This window comes from Candoia aspera, chromosome 1, assembly GCF_035149785.1.
Source record: "Candoia aspera isolate rCanAsp1 chromosome 1, rCanAsp1.hap2, whole genome shotgun sequence".
Taxonomy (NCBI): domain Eukaryota; kingdom Metazoa; phylum Chordata; class Lepidosauria; order Squamata; family Boidae; genus Candoia; species Candoia aspera.
Window position 1 is genome coordinate 341,364,779 of NC_086153.1, and position 10,352 is coordinate 341,375,130.

Consider the following 10,352-nt stretch of genomic DNA (forward strand, 5'->3'; position numbering starts at 1 on the left):
ATTGGAAGGGACTTCCAACCCTTTTGAAGTCTGGACTGACCATAAAAACCTGGAAGCTCTAAGCACCAGTCGCAAACTCAGCCCCAAACAGCTTCGCTGGGCTGAGTTTTTCAGCCGCTTTGACTTCACCCTTAAATTCATACCAGGCAAGAAAAACTTTTTGGCTGATGCACTCTCCCGCCGACCCCAAGATGCTGGCCCAGGGCCAACGGTCCAAGGAACCATCTGGACTGAAAAACAATTAAGTTTGGCAGCGGTGACGCGCAGTCAGACGCGAGCGCAGCAAACGCAATCTCCAGACGCTCCGCCTCCCAGCCACTCGCCATGCTTGTCAATTCCATCAGATTTGCAACAACAGTTGCTTCTCCACCTTAAAACAGATACTTGGTTACAAACTAATCGAAACACTCTAACTTTCACCGACGATCTTGCCTGGCACAACGATCGTCTCTATGTACCCGATGCTTTGCAAAAAACGATACTCCAGCGCTGCCACGATGACAAGCTGGCTGGACATTTTGGCTATTTAAAAACTCTTCACCTTGTTCGCCGACAATTCTGGTGGCCAACATTGCTTAAAGACCTTAAAGCTTATGTCACATCGTGCCCTGTTTGTGCAGCAACAAAGTGCAAAACGGGCAAACCTCAGGGTCTCCTTCAACCCGTCGCCACCCCATCTGACCCCTGGCAGGACATATCCATGGACTTTATCGTTGATCTACCCCCTAGTCAACGTAAAACAGTCATTTGGGTGGTCAAAGATTTTTTCTCGAAGCAAGCCCATTTCATCCCATGCGCTTCTATCCCCACCGCACAACAGCTGGCCCGCCTCTTCCTCATCCACGTGTACCGCCTCCACGGTATCCCCGCCTGTTTGGTGAGTGACAGAGGCACACAATTTACGTCACAGTTCTGGCGGGCATTTTTAAAACTTCTAGGCACCAAACAAGCCCTCTCCACCGCGTGGCATCCAGAGACGGACGGCTCTACAGAGGCGGTTAACTCTACACTAGAACAATATCTCAGAGCTTTTGTTAATTACCAACAAGACAATTGGGTCGACTTACTCCCTTTTGCAGAAGTCGCCTATAACAATGCTGTTCATCAAAGCACTGGTCAAGTTCCTTTTAAAACAGTTTTTGGACGCGACTTCGTTCCTATTCCTGAACTTCCCCATCCACAACCTCTACCAGCTTCACTCACTGACTGGGCTGACTCTCTCAAACACTCATGGCTCAACATTCAACAAGCTCTCCTCCATGCCCAGGCTACTTACAAACGCTATGCTGATGCAAAGTGCTCACCTGAACCATCTTTTACTGTCGGGGATAAAGTCTACTTATCAACCAAATTTCTCAAGTCCCCACAACCTTCCAAAAAACTTGGCCCTAAGTTTGTGGGTCCTTTTCCAATTGTGGCACAAATTAACCCTGTTACTTTTAAACTTGCTTTGCCTCACAACCTCAAACGTTTACATCCTGTTTTCCATTGTAGTTTACTCAAGCCCTACCTGCCGTCGGACCGCTGGCATCCCCAACCCGTTCCACCACCTCCTCTCATGATTGATAACCAGCAACATTTCGAGGTGACATCCATCCTGGACTCTCGCCGCCAGCGCTCCACTTTGCAGTACCTCGTTCGTTGGAAACATTTCCCTCATCCTGAATGGGTCGCTGCTCCTGACGTACTCTCGCCTCGTCTAATAGCCCAATTTCACTCTGCCTATCCTGACAAACCTGCTCCATAGCATTCTTTTGGGGAGGGGGCGATATGTCATGTTACCCATTTCAATGTTCTGTTAACATTGTAACGTTTCACATGTCATCTTCTGTTCCGTGTTCCTTCGCCCATCCAGGCTTTTTCCATTCCTCCGCCCTCCATTGTTTTGAGGGCTTGGAATGTATGTTTGGGTTTGCGCTCCTGCTCAAGGTTACTTTCCCAGGCGCGTCTAACGGTTCCTAGCACCTGGGAGGGGGTGCCCACTGACGAGGGATTGGGGCGGAACTTGATCACAGGCAATGCTTTTAAGTTTGTATTTGGCGCGCTTTTGCTCATTCTCAGCTTTCTCTGTATTTGCATACTATTCCTTCAATAAATCAGTTATCTTTAAGCCCGAGCTTGTGAGACTGAGTATTTGGGATTAGGCAACCATTACAGTAGGCACCATTCCTATTCAGTTGGATCTTTATGATTCTTCATTTTAGAAAGGCTCAGTTGAGCAGGCCTTGCTTTGTATGAAGAGGTCCCAGTTTGTCCTGTTCTGACTAAGAGATGGCCAGGCAGAATTACAATTAAGTCCTTTATTTACAATAAACTATTTACAACCAATGAGAGTCCTTAGAATGGATTAGGCATTATAGATCAGTCAATTGCACCCAGACAGTGAAGGAAGACCAGGCAAGGATGCAAGATCAGGAGCAGAAGGAGTTCATGGCAACACAGCAAGACAGACTTCAGCCAACCCTCTCAATGAAGAAGCAAGACCAATGAATGAAGCTTGAGGCTCGGCTGCAGGGTGCGGCATGGAGGTGAGGCTAGGCTTGGAGATGGAGGCTAGGCAAAACTCAGCTGGCATGACCAGACAAGATGAGGTTCTGGATACGAGGCAGGACTCGACTGGAACTGCGATACCTGGCTTAGGACTGGAGACAAGGCTGGACATGGCTGAACCAAGAAGGTGAGGCTTGGAACTAGAGACAAGACTGGGCCTGACTGGAAGGGCCTGACGAGGCTTGGAGCTGGAGGCAGGGCTGGACTCGGCTGAAGCGGCAAGACAGGACTCGGAACTGGAAGCAAAGCGGGACTTGGCTGGAATGGCCAGACGGAGCTTGGAACTGGATGCAAGGCTGGATTCAGCTGGAGCGGAGTGCAGGGAAGGTAGACCAAGATTGACAGCAGTTGCTGGCTCTGATTTTGTGTTGGCTACAGGCAAGGCTCCGGTTTCTGGCAAGGACTCTTCCACAGAAGCTGTGAACTTGAAGGATCGGTTGTCTCCGGCAGATTGCTCTTTGCACTGCTGCCTTTTAATATGATCCTTTTTGCACCATTTCTCCTCTGTAGCCAATCAGGTTGCTTTTTGCTTGGTGCATTTCTCTGTTGTCCTCTCTCGAGCACTGATTAGAGGATTCAAACCACGTTCGGGATTCTGCCCAATCAGCACTTCCAAATTCTCCCCCTCTGCTGGGCCACTCCTGGTTTCTATTCCCCAATAAGTTTTCTTTTCCCCTTCAGACTCAGGATAAGTTTTAATTTCGGACTCAGATTCAGAGTCAAGCCTTCCACAGTTCCAACTTCCAGCATCCATTGGTGGGTCAGGAATGCTGCTGGTTTGAATCCCTGGGAGCTGTTCCCGGTTCCTCTTGGTGAACCAGTGCTTCTGAAGAAGTTCAGGAAATGGAAATTGGAATATGGAAAGACATACTGTATTTTACTGGGGTGGGGGGGTGGTTCTGTGCCTTCAAGATAGTCTTGATTCCTGGCAACTGCCTAGACAAGTTCCCATAGTTCTCTCGGCAAGATTTATGGAAGTGGCTTCCCGTTGCATTCTTGGTGGTGAGAGAATGACTGGCCCCAAATCACCAACATCGCTGGCTTTGTTCCTCAGGCAGCGCTAGAACTCACGGTCTCGTGTTCATCGTATAGGTCATCTCAAACATCCTCTTTTTTCTTTTCTAATTTAGAAGGTGCCCTTTGCCAGGTGTGGCATGAAGAGGTGCCATGCGGGGGAGAGGAGAAGCGTTCCAGAGGGCCAGCAGGTCTGCTGCTACCAATGTGACCCTTGTCCAGGAGGGACCATTTCTAATCGGACAGGTAGGGCAAACCTGGGGAGCCCCTTCCATTGCAGAGCTTCCAGGATCAAGGAAGCCATTCAGTTGATTAGAATATGAAGTTTTGTCTTTCATTTCTGATAGATTTGAGGTGCATCAAAGTATTCTTTGTTTTCAGAGAGAGGCTTCCGTGCATGGACCTAAACTGCCCCATTCCCACAGTCTAACTCCCACAACTGAGGAGCGAGGACTGTCAGTCCTGCTCTCCTCAAACAAGTCACTGCAGTTGAAGGTAGTTTCAGGGCAGGAATTGGTGGGTTCCCCAGTGTCCTTTCCACCCCTGCCCAGGGTCATTTACCAATAGGAACATTTTCTGATCACTTTCCTCAAGGAGTGGAGTGGTGTGAGTATGGGTTCAAGACTCAGTTACTGTTCTTTACACTATGCTGCTCTGTCAGGATTATTGCCTTCTCAGGAAACTGATAGGCCTGTCAAAGAAATTGGAGGCCAATCTACCTCGGTCTGCCAGCCACTCTTGGAAAAACCGGTCTGAGTGATGAGAGCAACTGATTTGAAGTACAAAGCAGAGAACCTAAGGGCCTTAAGTCCTTTGTAGCTCCAAATCTATCTTACCTTTCTCCCTCCTGAAGCCAATTACCCCATGAATCACTTTTGTTTAGACTAAGACTCCCTTCTTTCTCCTTCTTCCCATTCCTCATCTGTACATGTATCTCTTTCATGTTATGACCTTCTCAGGAGATACCAACAGATTACTTACCCAACCAGCAAATAGCAGGATTCCTGGCTGACACATCTTTATATATTCTTGGGGTTCCTGAATAAAGTGAAATAGCCAAGTGACAATATGTCTCACAGCAAAAGGCAAAACATCAGAGTTGCCAAGCCAGTTGGAGCTCAAAAGATCCCTGTCTCTGACCAACTCATCCTCAGGGTCGTCCTGAACTAATGATGAATTGCCTTTTTCTGGGCCGCAGAATGTTCTTCCCTGGGAAGGGGAAGGGCCCCCTTCCTTCCATCACTTTCTTTTTGAGTTGGCCATTGAAGAAGGGGAACTTCCATGTAATTCCTGAGACACTGGGAGGGGGAGAGACCTTGTGCACTGCATATGCACCTGGAAAACTAAGACAAAGGTTCTTGATTTCAGATGCAGCTCACTGTGATGCTTGCCAAGAGGATCAGTACCCCAGCAAGGACAATGACCACTGCATTGCCAAGAAGATCCACTTCCTTTCCTATCAAGAGACCCTGGGATACGCTTTAGCTTCTCTCGCTCTTTCTCTCTCTGTGATTACCTCTGCAGTGCTGGTGATTTTCCTTAAGCATCGAGACACACCAATCGTCAAGGCCAACAACCGAGATCTCACCTACATCCTCCTGGTCTCCCTCCTGCTCTGCTTCCTCTGCTCTTTCCTCTTCATTGGTCAACCTGGGAAGCTCACCTGTCTCTTCCGACAAACTGCCTTTGCCATCCTCTTTTCCATTGCTGTTTCCTCTGTGTTGGCAAAAACTGTCATGGTGATTCTGGCCTTCATGACCACCAAGCCAGGGAACAGGACCAGGAAATTCTTAGGAAAACCACTGACCAACTCCATTGTCATAGCCTGTCCCCTGATTCAGGCAGTTCTTTGTGCCACCTGGCTGGTAACCTCTCCCCCATTTCCAAACTTCGACTTCCACTCTTTGGTAGGAGAGACCATCTTGGAATGTAAGGAGGGCTCAGCTTCCATGTTTTATGCTGTCCTCACCTACCTGGGTTTCCTGGCCTTCCTCAGTTTCACAGTGGCCTTTCTGGCTAGGAAATTGCCCGACAGCTTTAACGAAGCCAAGTTCATTACTTTTAGCATGCTGATCTTTTGCAGCATTTGGATCACCTTCCTCCCCACCTACCTGAGCACCAAAGGGAAGTCCATGGTGGTCGTGGAGGTCTTCTCCATCTTGGTTTCTGGAGCTGGTGTCTTGGGCTGTATCTTTTCCCCCAAGTGCTACATTATCCTACTGAGGCCCAACCTGAATTGTAGAGAAAATATAATAAGAAACAAGAATCTCTGACTAATGCAGGGATAGGCCACATTAAGTCAGGCTTTGAGGCAGGTTTACAATATGATAAGGTTTCTAAAAAATGATGGCTTGATTAGTAGTCTGTATTTATTTGGTCAATGACCAGCAAATTGTAAAGAACAATAACAGAGTAAAACAAATTAATACAGCAGTATACTAAAAGACAAATCATATAATACCATTACATAGACTCATACCTTATTAATGCATTGATTACTCAGGTAATAGAAAATTTAAAAATTAAGGGCTATAATATAGAGTGAATATCCCCTGGCAGCTTTTAAATTAAGAAATATCAACACAAAAGTGATATGAGAGGGAAAAGTGGGAACTTCTTAAACCAATTACTTCTTTACCTCTTTTTGGCTTATCTTCAGGCTGACAAGCACCTGAAGTTTGGTCACATGACTATGGGGGTGCTGCAGCAGTCAAAATTTCAGGCATAGGTCATAAGGCCATTTTTCAGTGCTCTCCTAATTTCAAATGGTCGCTGAATGAATGGTTGTTAAGTGAAGACTACCTACAGAGACAGATCATATGAAACCAGCCTGTGTTCCACTGCCTGTTTCCAGGGAGAAACAAAATTATCCTTTAAAACTAAGGGAGTCAGTGTGACTGGGAAGAATTGTACTTGAAGCCAGTATATTGCTATCATCTTCCATGCCCTGACCTGAATTGATGGCATTCCTGTCTCGAGTCTTGACTGGGCATTTGGAGTTCCATTGGGAGAGGCTAAACTTGATTGCAAAAGGTTTGTTTCCACAGATTCCTGCAGCTCCTTCTTCAGATAAATTCCTGTTTGTGCCCCATAAAGAAGTTGAGCCAATGTTTTGGCCTCAAACAGTTTTAAAGCCACAGGAACTGTCCTCCACCAGTATAAAAAAAAGTTTAATAGCATTCACTGACCTGAGGACTAATTGCACCACATGATTCTGATGAGCATCCCAAATACCTTCCGAGTGGAAAATCAACCCCAAATCTTTAAATGTCTTGACCTGCACTAATGTATGCCTTTCTGCTCTCCAGGAATCTTGAATAGTTGTCTTGGCTAAAACCAGGATTTTCGATTTATCAGAATTGAGAACCAGATGGTTTCGTCTGTGGTACCTTAATGTTGCTTCAATTATTATTTCCAATCCAGCAGGTGTTTGTGAAATTATAGTGGCATTGTCAGCATGCAGAAGCACTGTGTAATGAATGCCTCATTCAATAAAAGTCTCAGACTCATAAAGCAAAGCTAAGTAAAACCTGGTTTATTAAAATTAGAGTGCAAACACAATGAAAGCTGAGAATGGGAAAAAGTGTGCCTAAACAAAACTAAATAACCCCTGATACAAATGAAGTCCCCCCCTACAGCCATCTCAAATTCACATTCCCAGGTGCTTCTAACGAGCTCCGCTGATCAATGGGCAAAAAGTCCTTGAACCAAGAAGATAACCCAAACACATTCCTTCTTAACAAACACTGATAGAGAGCTTGGTGCAAGGTCCCTCAGCAGCTCCCTCCCAACCAGAGACACACATCAACGCCTTGGCATGCGAAACGTTACAATGTACAATGCACATTGAAACGATGAACATGACATATCGCCCCCCCCCCCAAAAAAAAACTGCTAAGCAGAAGGCTTGGAAGGGTAAGCTAAGTGAAAACGGTGCACTAATTCAGGAGCAGCAATGTGGCAAGCGTGAACTCACTCAGGGTGGGGTAAGTGTTTCCAGCGAATTAGATACTGCAGAGTGCCTCAAAGCTTGCCAGAATCAAGAACCTCCTTGACTTCAAAGTGCTGCTGCCCGTCAATCATGATAGGAGCAGGAGGAGGAGGCTGGGGATGCCAGTTGGAAGACTGGTGAACAGGCTTGAGCAAACCGCAATGAAAAACAGGGTGCAAACATTTCAAATTATGAGGCAAGTCCAACCTAACAGTGACAGGGTTGATGAGGTCCGTCACAGGGAAAGGACCTATGAACTTGGGAGCAAGCTTCTTGGAGGGTTGTGGGGACTTAATGAACTTAGTGGAAAGGTAAACCAGGTCCCCCACCTTAAAATCATGCTGCAAGGAGCGGTGTTTATCCACTTGAAACTTATAGGAAGCCTGAGCATCCTCTAACGCTTGCTTAATCACCGGCCAGGAATCAGCCAGCAGAACCCCCCAGTCCAAAACAGGGGGGAGGGGGCTGTGGCAGCTCAAGAATGGGAACAAAGTCGCAGCCAGAAACAACCTGAAAAGGTGTCTGACCAGTACTCTGATGAACTGCATTATTGTATGCCACTGCAGCGAAGGGCAATAAATCGACCCAATTGTCCTGGTGATAGTTTACGTATGCTCTAAGGAACTGCTCAAGGGTGGAATTTAAAACCTCTGTATTTCCGTCAGTCTGCGGATGCGAAGAGGTGGACGCTTGTTTGGTGCCAATCAATTTCAAAAATGATCTCCGGAATTGGGAAGTGAACTGTGTCCTGCGGTCGGTCACCAAACAGGAGGGGCATCCATGGGGATGATAAACATGTATCAGAAATAACCGGGCCTGTTGGGCTGATGGGATGGAAGCACAGGGAACAAAATGTGCTTGCTTAGAAAAAAAATCCTTCACAACCCAAATTACCATTTTCCTCTGGCTGGGGGGCAGATCAACAATAAAATCCAGATATCTCCTCCCAAGGGTGGGAGGGACTGGCCACTGGTTGCAGAAGCCCTTGCGGCTTACCAGGTTTACGCTTACACATGGCACAAACAGGACAGGAAGCAACATAGTCTTTAACATCCCGACATAAAGTAGGCCACCAAAATTGGTGCCGAACTAAATGCAAAGTTTTCAGGAAGCCAAAGTTCCAACAAGCTTATCATCATGAGACCGGTGTAAAACATCAGGCCTCAGAGACTCAGGCACATATAAGTGGTGACCCACCCAAGCCAGATCCTTTTCAAAAGCAACTTTGTCTTTATTAGCCAGGACCCAAGGATCCGATTGCAATGCCTTGATGAAGTTAGCCTGCAACTGACAAGGCACTTGAATTCGCTGCTTCCCAGTGGGGGTGGGGGCCGCAGATGTCTGGGCCCAGGTTCTACTATGGGTGACAGCCACCAACCCAAGTTGAGGTTCAGTGAGAACAGTGCCCACTATGTCCGACACCTGCCCAGAATCCTGAGGCAGGCGTGACAAAGCATCAGCCAAAAATTTTTTTCTCCCCGGAATAAACTTCAGTTGGAAGTCAAAACGACTGAAGAACTGAGCCCAGAGAATCTGCTTAGGGCTGAGACGCTGGGGGGTGTGCAGGGCTTCCAAATTCCTGTGATCTGTCCAAACCCCAAAAGGGCATTTGGCTCCTTCCAAGAGGTGATGCCAGGCTTCCAGAGCAGCTTTTACAGCAAAAGTCTCTTTTTCCCATACATGCCAGCAGCGTTGAGTCTCTGAGAACTTTCTGGACAGATCGGCGCAAGCTTTCAAATGCTCGCCAGAATATTTTTGAAGCAAGATTGCCCCAACTGAAAAATCAGAAGCATCCACCTGAACAACAAATGGGCGCTCAGGATCTGGATGCAGCAAAATAGGCTCGGCAGTGAAAAGAGCTTTTAACTTTGCGAACACTGCTTCGCATTTAGGAGACCGGTTAAGTACCGCTCCAGGATTTTTCACCTTGCGTGTTTCCCCCAAACCCTTGGTGTGCAGCAAATCAGTGAGGGGCAGCGCAATCTCAGTGAACCCCTGAATAAAATGGTGATAAAAGTTACTGAACCCCAAAAAACTTTGAAGCTGGTGCCGGGTGCGGCGTCGCTCCCAATTGAGGATGGCCTGAATTTTTTCAGGGTCCATTTCGATGCCTTTGTCAGACACTCGGTAGCCAAGGTAATCAAGTTGGGTTTTGTGGAATTCACATTTAGAAAGTTTTGCATAGAGCTTTGCATTTTGTAGCTTGCTCAACACCTGTTTCAGAAGACGCTCATGTTCCTCCTCTGTGTCAGTGTAAATGAGAACATCGTCCAAATAAACCAGAAACCCCTTAAATAAATGATCATGTAACACTTCATTAATCAACTGCATGAAAACACCTGGGGCCCAACCAACCCAAACGGGTGGACTTTGTACTGAAATGACCCTAATGGGCAATTGAACGCCATTTTCCACTCATCCCCCGCTCTTATGCGAATGTGAAAATATGCTTCGCGGAGATCGAGCTTAGAGAAAATTTTCCCTGTGGACAAATGGGCTAACATGTCTTTCATGAGAGGTAGAGGGTATTTGTTGCAAACAGAGATGGAATTTAACCAGCAATAGTCTGTACAAAGTCAAAGCTTTCCAACTTTCTTCTCGTGGAAAAGTACAGGGGCCCCCACTGGCAAGTTTGCCAGTTCAATAAAGCCTCTTGCCAAATTCTTGTCAATAAAGTCTCATAACATGGCAAGCTCTTTCTGGGTCATTGGATAGATTTTCGGTTTGGGCAACTGCACATTGGGAAGCAGTTCTACAGCACAGTCAGTTTTTCAATGGGGGGGCAACTGATCAGCCT